At 37.9% G+C, this 25,644-nt stretch overlaps 1 protein-coding gene across 10 annotated transcripts in view; it reads right to left on the bottom strand.

Moving 5' to 3' along the window:
• The window catches only part of MARK1 (microtubule affinity regulating kinase 1), a 145,419-nt gene that overhangs the window by 101,836 nt on the left and 17,939 nt on the right, over positions 1-25,644 (bottom strand). The window lies entirely within an intron of this gene.

Here is a 25,644-nt window from a genome sequence, read left to right as displayed (position 1 = left end):
TGCTTCGTAAGCATTCAATAAATGTTAGCCATTATTATCCAGGTAATTAATTCAGGTAAATAATTCAGGCTTTTGTGTTATATCTTTAAATATTTTTTCTCATTGTCCTTACAGGTTTTATTTACTACTCACCAAAATCAAGAATTACATTAATTTACGGCTTGAAAGGATTTTTTTCCTTCCACTATTAGGAGCTGCCATTGGGATAGACTACTTCACTGAGGTTCATTGCAGACATTTATTGAGCAACATACTATGATCCACATTCTGTAGATACAGCAATGAAAGACAGCCCCAGTCAGCCAAGACATTTGTGTCTTAGTTTTGTGCCTGGCTCTGGCAGGAATAAGGATCTGTGCAGAATGTAATTGGCTTGGGGGAGGTGGGAGTTTGTAAAGGTCCTGACCATTTCAAGGAAATCCTCACAAGGTTCAATGTGGAACTTCAAACTCCTTAACTCATTATGGCTAAAATTCTACCTTAGCTACTGTTTTTTTGGATAATAATAATGAGACAAACTAGGTTACTGCCTAGGTCAGTTCTCAAATGAGCAAGGTAGGTGTTTCTGGAATATTCCCCGGTAGATGGACGTTTACACAGGTCCTCAGCACACTAAGGACAATATATTGGTGTGTGTATATTAATGTATATACATTGTTAGTATAAGATTGCCAAATGCTCTCTCTTAAAAGGACCATTCTTTATTCTGAGGCGATGTCCTTCTACTCATTTGATATTAAGCTATCCTTTTTTTTACAGTAATTATGTTGATAACTCATGGTGAGTTTTTCCCCCGCTTACTTGACAAACAAAAACGTTCTTATTTTTGTTTGTTTGTTTGAAAAAAATTTTATCAGTGAAATTCTGAAATCTAGAACATCTAGAAGTAAACAGAACACAACAGCAGCCTGGCCAAACTCCAAATGCAGAATACTGGATCTTTTATTCATTAACACACTGTCTCTTCATTCACCCAAGCCCAATTTTCTTTAACCGTTGTCTATACTATTTGAGCAGATCTAAATTAATAACTCAGACAATATTTACACAATTTTCCTCATCGTGTATGTGTTTGAGAATGGAATGGTATGGACCTTCCCAGAAAATGCTTAAATCTTATCATGCACTGATATAAACACTATAATCAAACTCTACTCTTGACTTTGTAACTTTTTTACTTTTCATGTATCCTAAGTAAGTCTTGTCATAGAGATGTTGAGAGCACTTAAAGCATTGATTTGATGTAATTAGCTCTTGTCGCCAGAATATTCAAATAATCTTGCACCGGAATATTCAAAGCTTTCTTCAACCTCAAAACCTCTAATCCACTGACCCTTCCCCATTCACCACCATTCATCCCTGTCAGGTCTTCATGTATCTCCTTATCCAGGCGATATGCCATGACCCTTTACTATAACTGCTCCTTTACAAAATTCCTTAACTCCTCTGCTTTCCAGCTCCTCTTTCACATTTGCTTGGCAAACCCTCATTACTGTGAAACTCAATTGTGCTTCAACTCCGCATCAGCTCAACATTGTTAGAGACACATTTACAAGTGGGCTACCTGATTCACTTACATTTTTGGCCACAAATCCCAAATGAGGGCTCAACACCATCCGACAATCCTTTATATTATACTTTGCAAACGCTCACTTTACCCTTTAAAACTTCCATTTCATGCTTTCTCCTCCCTCCTCTTATATCCTCACTTGCCAAATGATGTTTTGCTTTACAGTTCATTAATAATACGGAAACAATTAAGAGAGCCACTCAAATGTTTTACCCACATCAAAACTACAGCCTATCAACAACTGTTATGAAATGCCCTTGCTGTTATCAAAAACCCAAATCACCTCCCATGCTATGGATCCCATTCAGTCTCACCTTTTCAAAGGTTTTGTTCCTGTACTTACTCTTGCTCACCTGAGTCATCAATTACTCCCTCTCAAATGGACTTCATCCAATACCATATAAACATACCCTTGTATCTAATTTTAAAAGAGAAAATTGTCCCGTGACCATATTTCCCCTTCCAACTCTGCTCCCCTACACCTAAAAAGTATCAAAAGAAACTTTTGTGGTTGTTTGTAAATTACTGTTGTCACTTCTCCATCTTTGCTTCAACACACTCCAACCAGATTTGTCTCCACCATTCCACTGAGACTAGTCTTCTCAAGGTCACCAGTCACCTCTATGTCGAAAAACCCAACTACATTTGACATGGTTGCCCACTCTTTATTCCCTTGGCTTCCGCAACACAACACTCTCCAGATTTTCCGCCTAACCTACTATCAGTTACTTCAGTGCCCTTTGCTCCTCTTCTCACGAACCACAGCCCTATCCTAAACATATTTTATTCATCTTTTCAAAGATGCTTTTGGTGTTACTGACGTCTCTCGTTTTTGTTTTTCTATTTCCTTACTGTCTGCTCTAATTTTCATTATTTCCTTCCTTCTACTTTCCTTATGTTCAACCTGCTAAGTTTAAGTTGCAAAACTGACCTGAACTTACTTTGTTTTTTTCTAATTAATTCTTAGTCCCTTGTTTTCTAATATGTGTATTCAGGGTAACAAATTGTCATCTTAATTATACTTCAGCTGAACTATTCTATATATGTTCAAAAAGAGTATATTCTGTTCTGAGTATACATTCTACACACATCCACTGAATAAAACTTATTTTGCTTGTTCAAATTTTGTTTATTCTTACTAATTTTATTTGTTTGTTTCATCTTTAGATTTAAAAACAAAAAACTTTGTCAATTTCTTTAAAATGACAAATGTTTTGTTTTATGTATTTGGGGGCTATGTTGTGTATACTTAAGACTCAGTAATACGGTAAAATTATAGGATATAATTATTAATATAATATTTATATATATAATATTAAGGTGTATTAGAGTAATGTAGTAATATATCCGTGTGTATAGCACCTTTGATTACTTAGGGTAAAGATCTACTTTACCTCTAATAGTGCCCTTTATCTTGTTCATCTGATATTAATGTTAATATACCAGGTTTTAATTACCTTTTTCAACATTTCATTCACATTAAGCTTTAGTCACTTCTAAATTGTTGGAGTTAGGTTTTTATACAAGCTAAGAAACCCTTTCTTTAAACTGGGGAGTTTAATCCCCTTATATTTATTCTGTGATTATTATACCAAAATTTTTTTTTTCCTTTTCTTCCTTCTACTGGATTTAGTTTAATTTTCCTTCCCACTACAAGCTGGTATACATTCTATTTCTTTTAGTTAAAATTTAAAATGTACAATATGCCTTAAACTCTCAAATAATCTATTTTACATCCTCTCCCTAGTAAACCAAAGCCTCAGAAGTTTTCACTGCAATTTTTCCCCTGCATTGTTCATGTTATTCTTATCTAGCATTTTTGTTCATTTTTTCCCAACATCCTAAAAATAAGCAATTACTCTTTTTGTTAGTGTCACAATCCATGTTTATTTATCAACCTGAAACTCTTTGCTTATTATAATTTCTTGCATCCAATTCTTTTTTTCTAGATTCTATTTTCTTCTTCCTGAACAACATTTTTTGGTAGTTCAAGAAGTCAGGATAGGGCTTCCCTGGTGGCGCAGTGGTTGAGAATCTGCCTGCCAGTGCAGGGGACACGGGTTTGGGCCCTGGTCTGGGAAGATCCCACATGCCACGGAGCGACTGGGCCCGTGAGCCACAACTGCTGAGCCTGCGCGTCTGGAGCCTGTGCCCCGCAATGGGAGAGGCCACGACAGTGAGAGGCCCGCGCACCGTGATGAAGAGTGGCCCCCACTTGCCAAAACTAGAGAGAGCCCTCGCGTAGAAACGAAGACCCAACACAGCCATAAATAAATAAATAAATAAATAAATAAATAAATAAATAAATAAGTCAGGAGCTCTTTAAAAAAAAAAAAGAAGTCAGGATATGTAGGTAGAAAAATCTCAGTCTTTGTCTGAAGATACCTTTATTTTGTCCTTACTCTTAAAGGATTGTTTAATTAAGAAGAGAATTTGAGGTTTATAGTTATTCTCTCTCACATTATATAAAAGTATTATCCCAATTTTAATATATTAATTATCGCTAATGAGACCTTTACTGTTCATCCAATTATTGCTACCTGGGAAATGTTTTCTCTTAGACTGCTATTCAGATTTTATTTTCTATTTTGACTTAGCAATTCCACTAGGTACGGATTTCTCTATTTATTCTGCTAGGTATTCAGGAATTCCACTAGGTACGGATTTCTCTATTTACTCTGCTAGGTATTCAGTGTGTACCAATCTAAAGACATGTATCTCCTCAATTCTGGATAACTCTCAACCATCATCTTTTCAAATATAGCCTCTCAAAGATTTCTGTTATTATCTCCTTCTGGAATGTCTACAAAAGGTACAGTGTACTTTTTCATTCTATGCTCCATATTTCCTAATCACTCTTTAATATTCTCAATGTCTATTTCTTTATGATTCATTCTAAATCACTTCCTCAGATCTATATTCTAGCCCATCAAGTCTATCTTAAGATTGGTATAATGTGCTGCTTTTTTAAATTGAAGTACAGCTGATTTACAGTATTTTAATAGTTTCAGGTGTACAGCACACTGATTCAGTATTTTTACAGATTATACTCCATTAAAAGTTATTACTAGCTAATAGCTATAAAATCCCTGCACTATACAATATATCCTTGTTGCTTATCTATTTTATACATGGTAGCTTGTGTCTCATAATCCCATACCCCTAATTGGCCCCTTCTTCCTTCCCTCTCCCCTCCAGTAACCACTAGTTTGTTTTCTTTATCTGTGAGTCTGTTTCTGTTTTCCTATATACGTGTGTTTGTATCATTTTTTAGATTTCATATATGTGACACCACACAGTATTTGTCTTTCTCTGTCTGACTTACTTCACTAACCATAATATTCTCTAGTCCATCCATGTTGCTGCAAATAGCAGAATTTCCTTTTTTTAAGACTAATATTCCATTATTATATATGCCACATTTTCTTTATCCATTTGTCTCTTGATGGACACTCAGGTTACTTCCATATCTTGGCTATTGTAAATCGTGCTGCTATGAACACTGGGGTGCATGAATGTTTTTGAATTAGTGTTTTCATTTTTTCCAGATATATATACAGGAGTGGAATTACTGGGTCATATTGTAGCTCTCCATACTAAAATACTGTTCTCCATTGTGGCTGCACCAATTTACATTCCTACCAACAGTGTACAAGTGTTCCCTTTCCTCCACATCCTCTCCAACATTTATTATTTGTTGGCTTTTTGATGATAGCCACTCTGACAGGTGTGAGGTGAGGTGATAACTCATTGTTTTTATTTGCGTTTGTCTAATAATTAGCAATGTTGAGCATCTTTTCATGTGCCTGTTAGCCATCTGTATTCTTCTTTGGAAAAATGTCTATTCAGGTCTTCTGCCCATTTTTTAATTGCATTGTTTGTTTTTTTGCTATTGAGTTGTATGAACTGTTTATACATTTTGGATATTAAGCCCCTGTCAGTCATATCAAGTGCAAATATTTTCTCCCATTCAATAGGATGTCCTTTTTGTCTATGGTTTCCTTTGCTGTGCAAAATCTTTTAAGTTTAATTAGGCCCCATTTATTTTTGTTTCCTTCTTTCGCCTTAGGAGACAGATCCAAAAAAAATATTGCTACAATTTATGTCAAAGAGTGTTGTGCCTATGTTCTCTTCTAGGAGTTTTATGGTTTCCAGTCTTACAGTTAGGTCTTTAATCCATTTTGAGTTTATTTTTATACAGGGTGGGAGGCAACATTCTGATCTCATTCTTTCACATGTAGCTGTCTGGTTTTCCCAGCACCACGTACTGAACAGACTCCATTTTCTCCATTATATATTCTTGCCTCCTTTGTCACAGATTAACTGTCATAATTAATAAACCCATACATGTGTGGGTTTATTTCTGGGGGCTCTATTCTGTTCCATCGATCTCTGTGTCTGGTTTTGTGCAAGTACCATGCTGCTTTGATTACTGTAGCTTTATAGTATAGTTTGAAGTCTAGGAGGGTGGTATCTCCAACTGTTCTTTTTTCTCCAGATTGCTTTAGCGATTCAAGGTCTTCTGTGGTTCCACATGAAATTTAGAATTATCTGTTCTAGTTCTGTGAAAAATATCATAGTTATTTTGACAGGGACTGCATTAAATCTGTAGACTGCTCTGGGTAGTATGGCCATTTTAACAATATTAATTCTTCTAAACCAAACGAATGGGATATCTTTCCATTTCTTTGTATCATCTTCTATTACCTTCATTAATGTTTTATACTTTCCAGAGTATAGGTCTTTCACCTCCTTGGTTAAGTTTATTCCCAGGTATTTTATTCTTTTTGATGTGATTTTAGACAGGTTTTTTACTTTCTCTTTCTGATAGTTCATTATTAGTGTATAGAAAAGCAGCTATTTTATCCTGCAACTTTACTGAATTCATTTATTAGTTCTAATAGTTTTGGGGTGGATACTTTAAGGTTTTCTATATATAGTATCATGTCATCTGCAAATATTGAGTTTTACTTCTTCCCTTACAACTTGGATGGCTTTTATTTGTTTTTCTTGTCTGACTGCTGTAGCTAGGACTTTCCAATACTATTTAAATAGAATGGCAAGAGTGAGCATCCTTGTCTTGTTCCTGAATTCAGAGGAAAGGCTTTCAGCTTTTCACTGTTCAGTATGATGTTGGCTGTGGGTTTGTCCTAAATGGCTTCTATTATGTTGAGATATGTTCCCTCTAGACCCACTTTGTTTTTTTTTTTATTTTTATTTGTTTTTTTGATGTGGACCATTTTTAAAGCCTTTATTGAATTTGTTACAATATTGCTTCTGTTTTATGTTTTGGTTTTTTGGCCGTGAGGCATGTGGGATCTTAGCTCCCTAACCAGGGATCGAACCCACACCCCCTGCATTGGAAGGCGGAGTCTTAACCACTGGACTGCCAGGGAAGTCCCCTCTAGACCCACTTTGATGAGAGTTTTTCATCATGAATGGATGTTAAATTTTATCAAATGCTTTTTCTGCATCTACTGAGAGGATCACATGGTTTCTATCTTTCCTTTTGTTAATGGTGTATCACACTGATGATTTGCAAATGCTGAACCATCCTTACAACCCTGGAATAAATCGAGCTTGACCACGGTGTATGATCCTTTTTAATATATTGTTGAATTTGGTTTACTAATATTATGTTGAGGATTTTTATATCCATATTCATCAAAGATATTGGCCTGTTATTTTCTTTTTTTGTAGTGTCTTTGGTTTTGGTGTCAAGTAATGGTGGCCTCATAAAATGAATTTGGTACTGTTCCCTCCTCTTCAATTTTTTGGGAATAGTTTGAGAAGGATTGGTATTAATTCTTCCTTACATGTTTGGCAGAATTCCCCAGTGAAGCCAACCAGTCATGGACTTTTGTGTGTGCTGGGAGGGTTTGTTTTGTTTTTTATCAGGTTTTTTTGGCTGCATTGGGTCTTTGTTGCTGTGTGCAGGCTCTCCCTAGTTGCAGCGAGTGGGGGCTACTCTTCGCTGCAGTGCATGGGCTTCTCGTTGTGGTGGCTTCTCTTGCTGTGGAGCACGGGCTCTAGGAGTGTGGGTTTCAGTAGTTGTGGCACACAGGCTCAGTAGTTGTGGCTCGTGGGCTCTAGAGCGTAGGCTCAGTAGTTGTGGGGCAGGGGCTTGTTGCTCAGAGACATGTGGGATCTTCCCGGACCAGGGATCAAACCCATGTCCCCTGCATTGACAGGTGAATTCTTAACCACTGCGCCACCACGGAAATCCCTGTGCTGGGAATTTTTTAAATTACAAATCCAATTTCACTACTAGTGATCAGTCTCTTCAAATTGTCTGTTTCTTCTTGATTCAGTCTTGGCAGGCTGTATGTTCCTAGAAATGTGTCCATTTCTTCTAGGTTGTCCAATTTGTTGGCATATAACTGCTCATAGTATTTTCTCTTTGTATCTCTGTGATATCAGTTGCTATTTCTCCTCTTTCATTTCTTATTATGTTTACTTGGGTCCTCTCTCTTTTATGCTTGATAAGCTTAGCTAAAGGTTTATCAATTTTGTTTATCTTTTCAAAAAACCAACTCTTAGTTTCATTGATCTTTCCTATTGTTTTTTGATTTCCACCTTATTTATTTCCTCTCTGATCTTTATTATTGCCTCCCTTCTGCTGACTTTGGGCTTTGTTTATTCTTCTTTTTCTAATTCCTTTAGGTAGTAGGTTAGGTTCTTTGAGTTTTTTTCTTGTTTCTTGGGGGAAGACCTGTATCACTATAAACTTCCCTCTTAGAACTGCTTTTGCTGCATTCCACAGATTTTGGAGGACTGTGTTGCCATTTTCATTTGTCTCAAGGTATTTTCTGATTTCCTCCTTGATTTCTTCACTGACCAACTGATTTTTTAGTAGCATGTTGTTCAGTCTCCATGTGTTTGTGCTTTTCCCATTTTTCTTTCTGTAACTGATTTCTGGTTTCATACCACTGCAGTCAGAAAAAAATGCCTGATCTAATTTCTATCCTCTTACATTTATTGAGATTTGTTTTGTGGCCTAGCATGTGATCTATGCCAGAGAACATCCATGTGCACCTGAAAAGAATCTATATTCTGCTGTTTTGGGATGTTATATGCTGTAGATATCTATTAAGTCCAACTGGCCCATTGTGTCATTTAAGATCACTGTTTCCTTACTGATTTTCTGCCTGGATGAGCTGTCCCTTGATGTAAGTGGAGTGTTAAAATCCCTCACTATTATTGTATTATTGTCAGTTTCTCCCTTTATGTCTGTTAGTATTTGCTTTATATATTTAGGTGCTTCTGTACTGGATGCATATATGTTAGTAGGTGTAATAGCCTCTTCCTGTATTGATTCCTTTATCATTATATAATGTCCTTCTTTGTCTTTTGTTATAGTCTTTGTTTTAAAGTCTATTTTGTCTGATATGAGCATTGCTACCCCTGCTTTCTTGTCATTTCTGTTTGCATGAAGTAACTTTTTCCATCCCCTCACTGTCAGCCTGTGTGTGTCTTTGGCCTGAAGTGGCTCTCTTGTAGGCAGCATACTGAAGGTTACTGTTTTTTCATCTAATCAGCCACCCTATGTCTTTTGTTTGTAGCACTTAGTCCAATGACATTTAAAGTTATTAATAATAAGTATGTGCTTACTGCAACTTTTTAACTTGTTTTCCAGTTGTTTTTATAGTCTTTTATCTATTCATTTATTATTTTTGTTTCTTCCCTTGTGGTTTGATGATTTTCTTTAGTAGTATGCTTCTGTTCCTTGCTCCTATCCATATGAGGGTGCTGGAATCACATTTTTTTTTTTAAAGATTTCTTTGATGTGGACAATTTTTAACATCTTTATTGAATTTGTTACAATATTGCTTCTGTTTTCTGTTTTGGTTTCTTTGGCCATGAGCCATGTGGATCTTAGCTCCCCGACCAGGGATCGAACCTGCACCCCCTGCATTGGAAAGTGAAGTCTTAACCACTGGATCACCAGGGAAGTCCCAGGAATCACATTTCACAATGCTTACACTGTATCCAAAAGATCTGAGGACTGTCATGCTGTCAGCATGTGCCTACCTTTCTGGCTTTGATTTCTCTTCATTCCTACCTGCTTTAAAGCTCAGTTCTGTAGCAAATATACCTTAAAAATTATAGTTAAGCCAATCTATGTTTTTGTAGCAAGAAGGAAGGAACCATCTCAATTCCTTCCACCATGGTATTGGTACTCCCCTCTATTTTCTAGCTACACATTTTCCCTAGGTGAATTTACTATCACGTGACTTTCAATATTAGCTATACCACATGACTCCGAAGCCTTTATCTCCAACAGTGACCCTTCCTTGAATCTTAGACATATTTTCTGACAAAGAACTTCTATCCAGAAAATGTATTTTTAAAAACTCCTACAAATCAAGAACAAAAAGACAACTGACCCAATTTTTAAAATAGGCAAAAGACTTGTATATACATATCACAAAAGAATATACACAAATGGCCAACAAGGACACTAAAAAAGCACATATCATCATTAGTCAGTAATGCAATATAAATTGAAAATTACAAGGAGATTCCACTAAATACCCACCAGAATGCCTAAAATAAAAAAGACTGACAACACCAAATGTTGGTGAAAAACAGTGAGAACTCTCACACATTGCTGGTAGGAGTGTAAAATGGTACAACCACTTTGGAAAATATCTTGTCAATTTCTTAATAAGTTAAAAGTATGCCTTTGCTACAACCCAGCAATTCCACTCCTATGTATCTCCCCAAAAGAAATAAAAATATAAGTTAAAAAAAGACGTGTACAAGAATGATTGTAACAGCTTTGTTCTTAAGAGCCCCAAACTGGAAACAACCCAAATGTTCATCAACGGGTGAATGGATGAACAAATTTTGAAATGTTAATACACAAGAATACTATTCTGCAATAAAAATGAATTACTTGTTGATATATACACAACATGGATGAACCTCACAGACAAGTGAAAAGAAATAAGGAAAATGCACTGCTTGATCCACTTACATGAAGTTCTGGAACAGGCAAACTTAATCTATAGTAATAGAAATAAAGAGGGGAGTGTGCTCATTAGAAAAAGGCTGAAGTGAAATTTCTGGGATAATGAAAATGTTCTTTATCTTGATTGGGTTGGTATATACTTTTATCAAAACTCACTAAACTGTACCCAAAAAATCTGTGCATTTCTCTATATGTAAATGTTACCTTAATTTAAACAACTAACCATCATCCTTTTACTTAACTGTAACTTAAATGCTTCATTTTCACATGATCATTAGATGCTTACTTACTAAGGAGAGCTAAAACACACCACAAAGTGGAATACTGAATATATATACCCAATTGTTCTAAGTATACATGTACTAAAAAATCTAGATTTTCAGCCATATTTTAGGAGGGGGGAAACTTTTTCAGAAGCATTTCATTTGCCAAAGCTACCATTCTGAATACTGTCCAAAATTTATAGAGAAAAACATCTCTTATGTGTCTGCTAAACAAATTGTACACTCTCACTTCCTTGCAAAGGTAGTTATCAAAAGCCACAACCTATCAAAAGCCATCACCAGCTAACATTCTGATCAAAAAGAGCTCAAACCATCAGAAGCCAGGAATATCCTTATTATATGTGTGTGTTGGTCACACACAGAGTCACACAGCAGCCAGGCTGCTGTGTTGCACAACTCCAGGGCACAACTTTCACATTCTAGTCCATTTCAAAGGTACCCCTGGACTTACACACAGCCACACACAGTGGCCCTGATCTCAGCTGTTCCAAATGGGTAATTAAACTGAGGCAGCAACTGATATGACTATATATAAGCAACACAGATCAGCCTGAAAAGTTAAATTACCCATGGTCAATACGAGTAATAACAACTTCCCTGTACTCAACATAATGGTGCCACCAACTGTACCATCAATTTAACTAAGCTGCCATGTTTCCCCCAAATTCCCTTCACTCTATAGTTCTGAGTTATTATTGGCCATAAGGAACATGTGCAAGATTTGGAAGGCAGAAATGTTATGTTCTGGGTCTAGGTCAGGTGCTTTTGCAGCTCACACTGTGACCTGAATCAAAATATATTTACAGCTTTCAAACAATTCCCAGACTTGAGTACTTTCAAGACCCAGAGCCCCTTGAATGAAGGAAAGGATACGTCCAGAAGAAAAACAACACTACTTACCCCAAAATATATACTGTAAATCTTCCTCCTAGCTTTCCCCCAAGTGGAGCTGTGTTAATTTACTAGGATGACTATGCACTGGTGATGTGGGGCAAAAAAATCCAAACTGTCTCCAAACTAACAATAACTCCTCAAAACCCAAAACTCCACTGTGTTCCACCAGTCACAGCAGGAGCTTAAGGAAATCAGATGATCAATGAACTTTAGAACTGGGCTCATTTCACAGTGGAACTAGTGGGTCCCCAAATCTGCCCTGTGGTTACCTCCCCAGTTCTGGGATATACACTTGGAATATACAAACTCAGCACCTACCAGAACCTACACGCTGGCTCCCAGGCCTGTGAATTAATATAAGGGCATTAGACTGGGGAAGGGCAGGAAACCATGAGAATTATGTGGTCTTACCAAAATAGTAAACCAAAAGCAATACTGCCTCCTGGAGGGACTGCAGAGATTAATGACAGCACAGAGATACAGGGATGGTAATTCACCCCCATACATCCATTCCCACTCCATCTCCATTTCAACTCAATTATTTGGTCCATGCAAAAAATAGATAAATCTTGAAAAATGACAGTAAGTTATCAAAACTTAACCAGTTGGTACTTCCAATTACAACTGCTATTCTACATGTGGTTTCCATGCTGGATCAAATCAGCAAACCCTCTGGTACCAGGTGTGCAGCTACTCAGCTGGTGAATGCTTTCTTCTCTATACTTCTTAGAAAGAACATCTGAAGCAATTTGCTGCTCCATTCACTATGCTACTTTGGGAATATTTCAAACCTCCAGCCTTATCTCATAATCTAGTCCACAGTTACTCAATCTGGGCACTACAGACGTTTGGGAGCAGATCATTCTTTATTGTAGGGGACTGTTTAAAAGCATCCCTGGGCCTCTACTCACTAGATGACAATAGCACCTCCCCACACACACCTGTGATAATCAAAAATGTCTCCAAACATTGCCAAATGTCCTCTGCCAACTGCCCACAATTGAGAACGACTGATCTACTCCACAGGGACCTCATCATCTTTCTTTCCATAGGACATGTCACTAGTCTGTTATATTGATGATATTATGCTGATTGGATCTGGTAAGCAGGAATTAACTACTCTGATACTTTGATAAGGTACATGTGTGTCAGAGAAAATAAATCCCACAAAAATCCAGGGGCCTGGCTCCTCAGTGAAACTTCTAAGAGTTTAATGGTCTGGGATGTGTTGAGGTATCTTTGTGGGTAAAGAACAAATTGCTGCATCTGGTCCCCCCAACGTTTAAGAAAGGGACACCATGGATACGGAATTTGAAGGCAACATATATACTTCATTTTCATTACAGGTAATCCAAAAGCTTGCCAGTTTTGTATTGGGACCAGAAAAACAGGACTCTGCAAGAGAGCTAAGGCTGTCATCAAGCTGCTCTGCCGCTGGAATTCAGAAGACTCACTGGTGCTTGAAGCATCTGTGGCAGAGAGAAATCAAGTATTGAGCTTTTGACAGGCCCCTATATGTGAATCGCAGTGCAGACTTTCAAGATTTTGAAGCAAAACTATGCCACCCTCTGCAGATAACTATTCTCTTTTGAGGAAACGGCTTTTGGCTTGATATTGGGCCCCAGGAGAGACTGAACAGTTAGTTGATCATTCAACATGAGCTTCCCATTATGACCTGGGTATTGTCTGACTCATCAAGCCAAAAATTTGGGCATGCACAGCAACATTCCACTACCAGATGGAAGTGGTGTATATTAGAAAAGGCTTGAGCAGGTCTTGAAGGCACAAGTTGCACATCCAAGTGACTGAGGTGCCCCTGGCCCATACTCCAGGTACACTGCTTATTCTATATATTTATTCTAAACCCACACCTTTGGCCTCATGGGGCACTTAGAGGAAGAAAAAAATTCAAACCTAGTTTACACTCGTTTCTGCACAATATGCTGGTACCACCCATAAGTGGACAGTTGTAGCGCTACAGCCCCACTCTGCGGTGGCACTGAAGGAAGAATAGCAAAAAGAAAATTTCCCATGGGTGGAACATTAAGCAGTGCACCTGGCTGTTTATTTTGCCTAGAAAGAGAGAGTGTGAATTATGGATCAACAGAGATTCACAGACTTGTGCTACTGGCTTGGCTGAATGATCAAGGACTTGGAAGGAACATGATTTGAAAATTAATGACAAGGAAGAAGTATGCTAATAGATCTCCCTGAATGAGCACAGCATGTGGAGAGAGTTGTCCCACGTGAAAGCTCACCAAGGATGACTCATGCGGTAGATATCAGTCAGCCTCTTCCTCTAGCCACCCATCTTCCTAGCAACAGGGACTACCATTCACCAAGGCTAATCTGCCTATTGAATAGAATAATACTGAGGTCCCAAAGTGACACTGCAATTCCCAGGAGGGGGTGAGGTTAGCCCGGTAGCAGGTTGATTATATGAGACTACTTTCATCATAGAAGAGGCAGTGCTTTGCTCTCACTGGAATAAATATCTGCTGTAGACAGGAATTTGCCTTCCCTGTCCATAATGCTTTTGCCAAAACCTCCATGGGTAGGCTTACAGAATATATGTTTCGCCGTCATGGTATTCCATACAGCATTGCTTCCAAGCAAGGAACTGATTTTATAGCAAATGAAGCATGGCAATGGGCTCATGCTTGAAAAATTCACTGGTCTTATTATGTTCCCCAATACCCTGAAGGAGCTGGCTTGATAAACCAGTGGAATAGCCTTTTTAAAGATTCTGTTATGATGCCAGATGGGTGACAACACTTTGCAGAGCTAGTGCATCTTCCAGGATGCAATATGTACTCTGAATCCGTGACTAATATATGGTGTTATTTCCTCCATAGTCGGGATTCATAGGTCCAGGAATCAAGAGATAGAAATGGGAGGAGCTCCTTTCACTATTATCCTTAGTGATCCACCTGTGAATTTTTTTCTTTCCAGTCTCTGCAACTCTAGGTTCTGCTACCACGGAAGTCCTCCTAAGGGAGGAATGCTTCCACCAGATGTCGTAGCAATGATCCATTAAATTGCTAGTTGAGACTGCTTCATGGCAGTGAATCAATAGGCGGAGAAGGGGGTTATTATACTAGCTAGGGTGACTGGTCCTGACTATCAAGGGGAAACTGGGTGGCTATTACATAACTGCTTAAAGAGGAGTATATCTAAATGCAGAAGATCCTCTGGGGCACTTCTTATTACTCCCATGTCCTGAGATAAGTCAATGGAAAATTACAATAACCCAATACAGTCAAGACTTCTGATGGCCCAGACTCTTCAGGAATGAAAGCTACCTCACCATGCAAGGAATTACAATCAACTAAAGTGTTTACTGAGGGCAAAGGGAATATGGAATGAGTAGTAGAAGAAGGTAATTATAAATACCGCCTATCACCACACGACTAGTTGCAGAAACAAGGACTGTAATACTTATATTTCTTCCTTATACTGCTATAAATATATTTGCATATGTATCCACCAATTATTTCTTCCTTTTTATTCCCCTTCCCCATTCCCCTATCTCCCAATATTAAAGTGTTAACATTAGCTAGTTTTTTATGTTAATACTGAAGTTACAGGGTATAAAAGGAGAGTGTGACTCAGAAGTGAACATCACCCAAAGAGGGATAAAGGGACTTCATATCTATCTTCTTTTAAGGAGAGGATTAGCATGTTTTTGGTCTACCTAGGATAGTTGCATCATATTAGGCAAAAGCATAATTTGCTGTTATCTTTAATTGGAAGTTAAGTATGGTTAAGATTAGGCTGGCCACATCCCATACTTAAAAGGGATGGCCAAGGCGACATGGGACAGGCTGTGGCGGCTTCTGGTACGTTAACTTAGCTAAGCTGGGACTATATTTCCCAGAATTCCCTTCCCTCTATGGCCTGGGGTTAGTACTGGCACATTTATTAGCTTTGAAGGGCAGGGCAGGGCCAGACACAGCTGCAGCTCACGCCTGACACAGATGATCTGTTGGCGTGTCTTGTGGGCATGGAGCAGCAGGGAGGCTTTCACAGCTCCTTCAGCTCCCACGGGATCACCTACTTCAGCTGCTCTGAATCCTGGTCCACGTGACCGTGTACCTCTACGATGAAGGGCGTCAGCTTACCCTGCACGTCACCCACCTTAGAGGCTGGAAAGCAGTGAGAGATAGACGTGAGTTCCAGTTTGTCCTCAGAGATTCCAATGTGTCCTGCTCTCCCCCACTTCACATTCATCTTGCCTTCCTAACTGGATGGCCCTGCAGAGTTCAGCCTCTTAACAGACTCCAGAGCAGCAACCACATAGAGAATGCTTAACCAGTCCCCGCAACTGTGTAACTTTAATCCCATAGCAAAAGCCTTAATCTATATCGCTTATAGGATTCTGCTTCCCTGGCTGAACTCAGATGTAATAATATATGTAAAATTGCAATGTTCTTACTTTCAAAAGGCAGTTGAACATGGAACTGTATTTCTAATTTAAGTCACTATTACGTAAACTTCACTAAGGTGAAATTAATTCCTCTGAAGAGAAAAATACCTATCAAGCATTATTTTTAGAAAGATGAAGAGAAATGTATTTCCTTAAAAGAGAAGGAAGACAAATACAGAATTAGAAGAAATTTTCAGAACTCCACCAAAATCTTGCTCATCAAACCATTATCTATAATTTCTAAGGGGCAAAAATATAAGCCTCATGATTCAAAAAAGACACGAGAAGAACATTATATTCCAGCATACGTGATGGCAGTATCAAAATTATCCTCAACTTGTAAACGCCTGACTTAAAACCTGCCTTTAAATTTGGTTTCAGTAAAATCAATGCAGTCTCAAGAGAGAGATTCCATTAGCATGTTTAAAGCAGTAATCAATGCAAGTATATTTGTACTCAGTCTGAAGAATGAGTGTATTGACATGAAGAAAATGGTAAGCATAGGAAAAAAGGAAGCCCAAGGAACATGAGTTTAGTTGTGTATCTTCAACACTGTGGAGTAGAAGAAAAAATACATCCTGATGAGCCACTGTGAATCTTCCTTTCGCCTTGGTTTTGTTTCTTTGGTACCATTACTGAACAACTAACTATTGCCAAGCATGTAATGTGTATCTAATAACTTAAATCTGAAAATCCATCCAACCAGGTATGTATTTTACTCATTTTACAGATAAGGAATTATACACCTTATAAATGACTAAACTGGGAATAAACCAACCTCAGGGATGTTGTGTCTACAAAATTTATGCTCTTAAGCATTACACATACCATAGGTATGTCCACTGCCAATTAAGAACACTGATGTCACCACACACCTATCCTCCTCTGTGCCCTGCTCTGATTCCTTGTTTACCTAGCCACCTGCAGACAATTCGGATTTCCATTTGGCTTTCTTACACTTAAAAGAAGCATTTCAGTATGCCAGAAAGTTATACTTCACACTGTAAATTTAATACAACTTTTGTATTAAAATTTAACACAATTATTTTTGGGTATAAAAAGGAATAAATCCATGACTTAAAATACAGAAATTCTTAACAATTAAAATCATGTGTAATCCAGTAGCCCTAAGGTAAGCACTTAAAACTCTGGCATATTCACTTCCTTTATCTAAGTGTAATAATAATAATAATGGCAGCTAATAGTTACATAGCTTCTACTAGGTGCCAGGCACTGCTCTAAGGGCATTATATGTGTTCAGTCATTTAAACCTCACAACAACCCTATAAGATAGGCACTATTGTTATTCCATTTTACAGATAAAGAACCTGAAACATAAAGAAATTAAGTGGCTTCCCAAGGTCACAGAGCTAGTAAATGGCAGAGCTTGGATTTGAACTCACACAGTCTGACTTCAGAGCATGTGCCCTTAACCAAGAAGCAATGTCGCTTCTATATCTGAACTGGGGTATACAAAGGGCGATTACCCCTCTTCAGGAGGTGGACAGGGAGAGGTTGAGCCTGTGTTTTATTTCTAGACACAATCCTCCCTAAGATACTCCCCTCTACCCCAAAACATTCCTCTGGGAGGTCTTTCACTATAGCTTGCCATAAGACATTACAGGCTAACACAACTGAGTCCCCAGGGGATACAAGAAAACATCTGCCTAAATTATATCTAAAAATACGGTATTATATTGTTTAGAAACTTCCTAGCTCTTTCACTCCCACAAGTGCAAAAACCTTACAGCAAACTCATGCCAGAAATTACAATGGATGTTTGTTCTTTAAATCATTAAATCTGATTTAACTTAACACTCTAGTAGTCAAAGCTTGAGTCTTTTTTTTTTAATTTTTTTTTGGCTGCGTTGGGTCCTTGTTGCTGTGTGTGAGCTTTCTCTGGTTGAGGCAAGTGGGGGCTGCTCTTCGTTGTGGTGCACGGGCTTCCCATCGCGGTGGCTTCTTTTATTTCAGAGCCCGGGCTCTAGGTGCGCAGGTTTCAGTAGTTGTGGCACGCGGGCTCAGTAGTTGTGGCTCACAGGCTCTAGAGCGCAGGCTCAGTAGTTGCGGCACATGGGCTTAGTTGCTCTGCAGCATGTGGGATCTTCCCAGACCAGGGCTTAAACCCGTGTCCCCTGCATTGGCAGGCGGATTCTAAACCACTGTGCCACCAGGGAAGTCCCAAAGCTTTAGTCTTTGACTAAAGACTACATCCAGTTTAGATATATTTAGTAAATCTAACAAGATCCAGTAATTATTCCTGAATATAAGCTAATAATCGTATCAACTTAAATGTCAATACACTTCCTGAATAAATTTTTCAAAGTACAGTAAAATTTTAACTGATGACTTTAACTCATGAACATGAATATGAGGGGTAGGGGGAAACCTCTCTGCAAAACACCTCAGAAGTTTATTTTTAAAATGACCAGAATTTAAAAGGCAAATACCATATCTACATAGCACCACCTCAGATTCTTAAAAGTACTTCAACGTTTTCCAGAGAATGAGTGACTCAATTGTATATATTTACTGAACACCCATCAAGTAGCTACTGTGTGTACACGACTGTACCAAAGGACTTTTGGAGAGGGATGTATTTTACTGACATATTCCTGCTGTTTAATAGGACACAGCAAGCAATTCTGAAAGCCAACTATACCAGCACCACTGCTTGACTGATATGGGAATCAGTTACAGGGTTCTCAGTCTCAAGGAGCTTGCAGCATCGTACGTGAGACAGGCTTAAAAAGATGACAGTACAGTGTGAAAGGACTGTCGCAAAGGGCACACAGAGTAGAAGCAACTGCGTGATAAATACTCAATCCTGGCCGAACAGAGAGCAGAGTCTCCTACTTGACATACTCTTCCCTCCCCTGGTAGAAGTGTATATATATATATATTCAACCAAGCTGGTACCAACCTTTTCTATTCAAGGCTTTCCTCCTTAGCATGCTTTTTGGCCACTAGTAGTTAAGAACTTACTAGAAAATCAATCCCCAGGTTTAAACAAGCGGCCACTGATACCGAATTTATTTCCCTCTAGTTTTTAGTATCTAAGCAGGAAGCAGAAAGAATCTAGAGTGGCCAGAAGGACCAGTGGCATAATTTAGTAGCGCCGTTCAGTCAACAAATAATTTCTATAGTGAAAAGGAAAGTACCAAAATGAGGTGTACCAATAAGTGCCAGAAGAAAAGGTAAATGACTCACCCAAGATAACTAGCTAGTGACTCGTTAGCAGCTAAATAATCTTCCCCCTTAGGTCAACTGTATTCACCACTGATAAAATTCACAAAGACAGGATGCAATGAAAGGATAATGAGATACCAATCTCAGCATCTGCTAAATCCTTGTCCTAAGCCCCATGTATCACCCTATTCTTCTGCCCTAAGTCTGGAGAGGCTCTACTTTCTGGCCTACTAATTTTTTTAAGGTTACTATGGGCTTCTCTAACCTTATTCTCAATACGTACTACCACAGTGAAATGTGTACGGGATTTCATCATGAAATGTGAATCTTTTCTTAACTGGTGTCAAAGAAATAATTATTCTAATACTTGTTAAAACAGTAGAAAGAGTTTATTCAAGATTCTTGCACAGGGATATTACAATACGGGAGAGAGATCAACTCTGAATACAGCAAAGACATCTGGGGATTTACAGCCAAGGAGCACAGGGAGGGCGTCAGTGGAAGGAAAATTACTGAGGAAACATCAAGGTAGGGGGATTCTCGCTAAACTGGCCAAACAGGATTCTTGCTGGAAGCAGGTCAACAGCTTACACATCAAAGGTAGGGGCTGAGGAACTTGATTAGATATGCAGGGTGGTCAGATAGCAAGGGTGCGGGATTCTCACTAAATAGAATTCTTTGCTGAGATGGGACTGTGCAGGCTGCAAGGACAGGACAGACTGGAAGGCCGAGGTCAAAGCCTAGTTGAAAAGAAGGCTCAGAGTAGCCCGAGTAAAGTGTGGTCAAGGAGAGAGCCTCTGTCCCCAGCACTGGCATCTCCCCTTTACCAAACCCTTCTCCCAATATGCCAAATAAAGTTTTTATAAGCACCATATTAAAAGCTCTTTCATGGGCCATGAGAAAGCAGGCCATGGAATTCAAAACCCGGAATGTCTCTAAAACATGCCAGCATACCCAGAACACAATCTAATCATGCTGACCCTTTGCCTAAATCACCCAAGGGCCACCACTGCCCCCAGGGCCACTTCTTGCTGAGGCACGCATGCAGGGCCCTGCCTCCTCTCCTGCCTGGTCCTCTCATGAAACGCTGCCCCTCCAGGCTGCCGTCTGCCTCTGCGCCGCATGACACACAGGGCCTCTGCATAATGCTCTTCCGAAGAGGCCCGATAGCCTCTTCCTCCCACCAACTCAATTTTTCACAGAGCCGCTTGGCAAAGGACTACTTATCCTTCAAGCCTTAGTTCAAAGGCTGTGAACTTTGCTTGAGCACTCGCTCCTGCTTCCCCCTTCCTTCTTTATTCTGTGTTCTGATCACTCAGATGACAAGGAGCTGTAACTTTCTACTGCACTTGTTTGTCTCTATGTCTATCTCCCTCTGCAGGCTCTGAGTCCCTCCAGAACAGGGAACAGGTTTCACTGGTCTTTGTATCCCTATCCTCTCCAGTTGAGATGAAACAAATAGAAAAGGAAATAAAAGCAAACCCTCTTTTGAAATTGTGAAAGCAGCACTGTTGATCCCCAAAGGAAAGGTAGTCATGCTTTAAAGATTCAAAGTAAATCTGTTACTATATCCCTTACAGGTAGGTAGTTCATTAAGACTTTGGACTGTTTCTCAGCTTCTGACTTGTTTATAACTTGAACTAAACTGATACAGTGGTCAAAAAAATATTAAATAATACTTTCTCAGAAGAGAGATTCAGCCTACAGTCAAAGGCACCCTTTATTTTGTTGGCACCTCCCCCTCAGATAGAGTTCACCACATAAAGCTGGGAGGTGGAAGGAAGGAACACGAAATTCCTCATTATCCCCTTCTTCCATCTCACACAAATGGCACACACGTACCTCATTATCTCCAAGCAAGACAATTCCATTATTTTCTACTGCTGTCATCACCTACGGAAAGGACTGATTCATCATTTCTCCTATCCCACTTTCTTTAATAACCATCAAACGTAATTCTTTTTTCATTTTAATCAAAAGATGAGACTATTACAATGCAATCATCATCATCATCATAGCAGTGTTTTACACAGCCTAGTAAATGGATAGCAGCATCAGAATTACCTGGGCCCTACCCTAGAGAAACTGAGTAACTACATGGAGTGAGAGGGAGCAGGGGTTAGGAAATGTGAATTTGAAATGATCTCCCCAGCTGGTCTGCAGACTCACTATATTTGAGAAAAAATAACCTTGATTTATTAAAATGCTGAGTGTCAAAAAATGTGCCAAATACTATGGTAGGTAACATAAGATATACACAAGTAATTTGGAAGTAATCGCTGACCTCAGAGTTCTTCCAATTGAGTTAGGAAGATAAAATTTACACACAGAGGAATTTTAGAACAATGTTTATCTCTATCATATAGAACAGTCTTCAAACGTTAGATCAAGTGCCCAATCTTTAAAACCTTTAAGTATGGACCACTTTAGAAATACTGATTTATGAATTATATATGTATTACTTTACAAACAGATTATGTACATTAAAAAACATAACATAAAAAAAGGTGAAAGTTCTTGGACATATACTAAATCTATAGTAGAGCAAACTTTATAGTAATTAATAAAACATTACTAATATTATGCAATATAAATATGTTTCTTGATTTTTTAAATCTTGGGTTAACAATTGGTAATACAGAGATTTGAAGGACTGGTTACCAGTTAAATTTATGTCAGTACTTGATCTCAATGACTGTCATGGATAAAAAAAAGTACCTCATACAAATAAAAGCAGTGCATCTCTGGTTACATTTATTTATTTATGATGTCCATATTTCCATCTATCCACCAATTATGAGAAAAATTTTTATAAAAGTAATGTTAGGAGACAGCTTCCTGATGACAATTAGCTGTTCTTGAAAAATATCTATTTTAATAATTGTAACAAATGGCTTCTAAAATCTAAGATTTTGATCTGCAAGATTTATAAACAGGTTTGAAAACTGTCCATATTTTAGAGTATACAGATATGAGAAATGACACAGTTTAGGGTAATAAAACTATATAAGTATGAAAATTTCTGAACACCCATTTTCAAAAAGCTTACTCCAGCCTTTCTATAGTATAGCAGGCAAGATATTATAAAGAGTCCCCCAAGATAAAACACACTTTTTTTAATGCACTGCTGAGCTTGAAAGGCATAAGAGAAACATCCAAAGAAAAAACAAAACAAATAAACAAATATAAAAGACAAACTCCAGCTGAAAGCTACCACAAAAGCCAGCATTGCCCTAGGATCAAATACTAAGCCTTGGACCCACTACAAGGTGGGAGAGCTGAATCTACAACATCCTCATTGAGCCAGGATCCGTAGAGGAGACAAAAGTGTCCCAGGTCAGTAGGGGTTCCCATTAGGGGCAATCACAAACCCTCTATACAGGAAATCATCCTCAATTTGGTCTTCCAAGTTTCACACAGATAAAATCAGGCAAATATGAGTTCATCAGCAAAGATCAGCAAATAAAGGGAAAAAAACAAGTCACAGTGAACAAGTAGATACAAACAAGAGCTAAATCCCCAGGGACTTCAGGTAATGGAATTTCTAGGCATAGAATGTAAATAACTACATATTAAATGTTTTAAAAAATGAAGATCAAATCACAAAAGTAAACAAAGACCAACAGAATATAAAAAAAGCCAGTTTGGTCTAAGATAAAACCTTAGAACTTTTAGAGATGAAAAACAGTATTAACAAAACTAAAAATTCAACAGATGGGGAAACAGAAGAATGGAGCATGCATTGCACACTCTGGCTTTTCAGGGAATTGCCCAAGGGACTGGTTTCTGCCCAGCTCTACTCAGGGTGCTGATGGGAACTGGCATGTGCTAGATGCCTAGTGGCTGCTGAGAACAAAAAGAGCTGTTTAGTGTGCTGCTGCTTCAGAGCAACCACAGTACAGCAGACAGACACCAGAGGGAGCAAGAGATTACAAGCTGCCCCCCTGAAAAAAAGAAACCTAAAATTCCTCTAATCAGGAATCTACCCAGACAAGTGAAAAAGGCGCAACTACAGAAAAGGTTTGAGAGCCCTGAGCATCCCCAGCTGAATTGAATAGTGAAAATCTTTCTATGTATGAAGCCAGTACAGAAAGATTAGGAGAGGTAGCCATTTTTTTTTACAGGTGTGGTTACCAACACAAAGCTACAAGGAACATACAAACAAAAAACAAAAAAAACACATGACCATGATCCACTCAAGGAAAGAAAATAAGTCTCCAGAAATCAAGCCTAAAGAAACCAGAGTTATACGTATTACCTGACAAGGAGTTCAAAATAACTGACATAAAGATGCTCAATGAGCTTCTGAAAATGATGCATAAACAAAATCAGAATATCAATAAAGAGATAAAAGAACCAAACAGAAATTTTGCAGCTGAAGAATGCAATAACTAAACTGAAAAATTCATTAAAGGGGTTCAACCAATTCTTGATGAAGCAGAATAAAGAATCAACAAACTTGAAGACAGGTTGTTTGTAATTATCTAGTGAGAAAAACAAAAAGAAAAAATAATGAAAAAAGAGTGAAGAAAACCTAAAGTACTTATGGGATACCTATGGTATTTATAGGGACTAATATCCACATTTTGGGGTCTTAGAAGATCAGAGAGAAAGGACAGAAAGTTTATTTAAAAAAAAAAAATGGCTGAAAAATTCCCAAATATGGAGAAGGAAATGGATATCCAGATTTAAGAAACCCAAGAGAGTTTAAATAGGATGAACCCCAAACAGGATGAACCCAAATATGTCCACACCAAGACACATTATAATCAAATTCTCAAAAGTCAAAGACAGAGAATTTTGAAAGCAGCAAGAAAAAAAGTACTTGTCACATACAAAGGAACTCCCACAAACCTAGCAGCAGATTTCTCAGCAGAAAGTTTGCAGACCAGGAAAAAATGCAATTAATACATTCAAACTGGTGAAAGAAAAAACAAAAAACAAAAAACCTGCCAACCAAGAATGCTGTATCCAGGAAAACTGTCCTTCAAAATGAAGGAAAGAAAAATTTTCAAAGATAAACAAAAGCTGAGGGAATTTATCACCACTAGACCTCCCTTACAAGAAATACTAAAGGCAGTCATTCACATTGAAACAAAAAGACACTAAACAGCAACAGGAAAGCATATGAAAATATAAAGTCTGCTGGTAAAAAGAAATACACAGACAAATACAAAATACTATAATACTGTAATGATGGTACATAAATCATTTTAATTCTGGTACATTAGTTAAAAAACAAAAATATTTTTTAAATTATAACTATAAATGTATGTTAAAGAACACAATATAAAAAGATGTAATTTGTGCAATCAATACTATAAAGTATTGAGGAGGGAAAAATAAAAGTGCAAAATTTTTGTATGAAATTGAAGTTAAATTGTTATCAGCTTAAAATAGATTGCTGTAACTATAAAACATTTTAGATGAGCCCCATGGTAACCACAAAGAAAATACCTACAGAAAACACATACACACACGTACACACACACACACACACACACACACACAGGAGAAATAAATCAAAGCATGTTACTACGAAAAAAAAATCAAAACACATAAAAAGACAGCAAAAGATGTTGAGACAAAAAAAATTATAAGACAGAAAACAATTAACAAAATAACAAAAGTAAATCCGTCTCTATCAATAACTACTTTAGATATAAATAATTTAAACTCCATGCCCAAAAGACACAATGACTGAAAGGATTTAAAAAAAAAAAGAAAATCCCAACTAGATGCTGTTTAAAAGAGACTCACTTTAGATGTAAGGACACACATATGCTGAAAGTGAAAGCATGGAAGAAGATATCCATGCAAGTGGTAACCGAAAGAGAGCAGGTGTGGCCATATTTATATCAGACAAATTAGACTTTAAGTCAAAAAATGTCACAAGAGACAAAGAGGGACATTATATAATGACAAAATGGTCAATTCACCAGGAAGATAGAACAATTATAAATATTTCTAGACCCAACACCAAAGCACTTAAATACACAAAGCAAACACTGACTGAAATTAGGAGAGAAATAGACAACAACACAATAACAGATTTTACCACCTCACTGTTAATAACGGCTAGAGCCCCAACAGAAGATCAAAGAGAAAACAGAGGACTTGAACAACACTACAGACTAAATGAACCTAACAGAAATATACAGAACATTTCACTCAACAGCAGCAGAAAGCACGTACAACGGTCTCCAGGTGACAAAACAAGTCTTAACAAATTTAAGAATACTAAAATCATACCAAATATCTTATCCAAACTGGTATAAAATTTGAAATCAATAACAGGAAGAAAAAA

This window comes from Balaenoptera physalus, assembly GCF_965194825.1.
Source record: "Balaenoptera physalus genome assembly, chromosome: 1".
Taxonomy (NCBI): domain Eukaryota; kingdom Metazoa; phylum Chordata; class Mammalia; order Artiodactyla; family Balaenopteridae; genus Balaenoptera; species Balaenoptera physalus.
The sequence above is the reverse complement of the archived record's forward strand: the minus strand, read 5'-3'. Positions and strand labels throughout refer to the sequence as shown.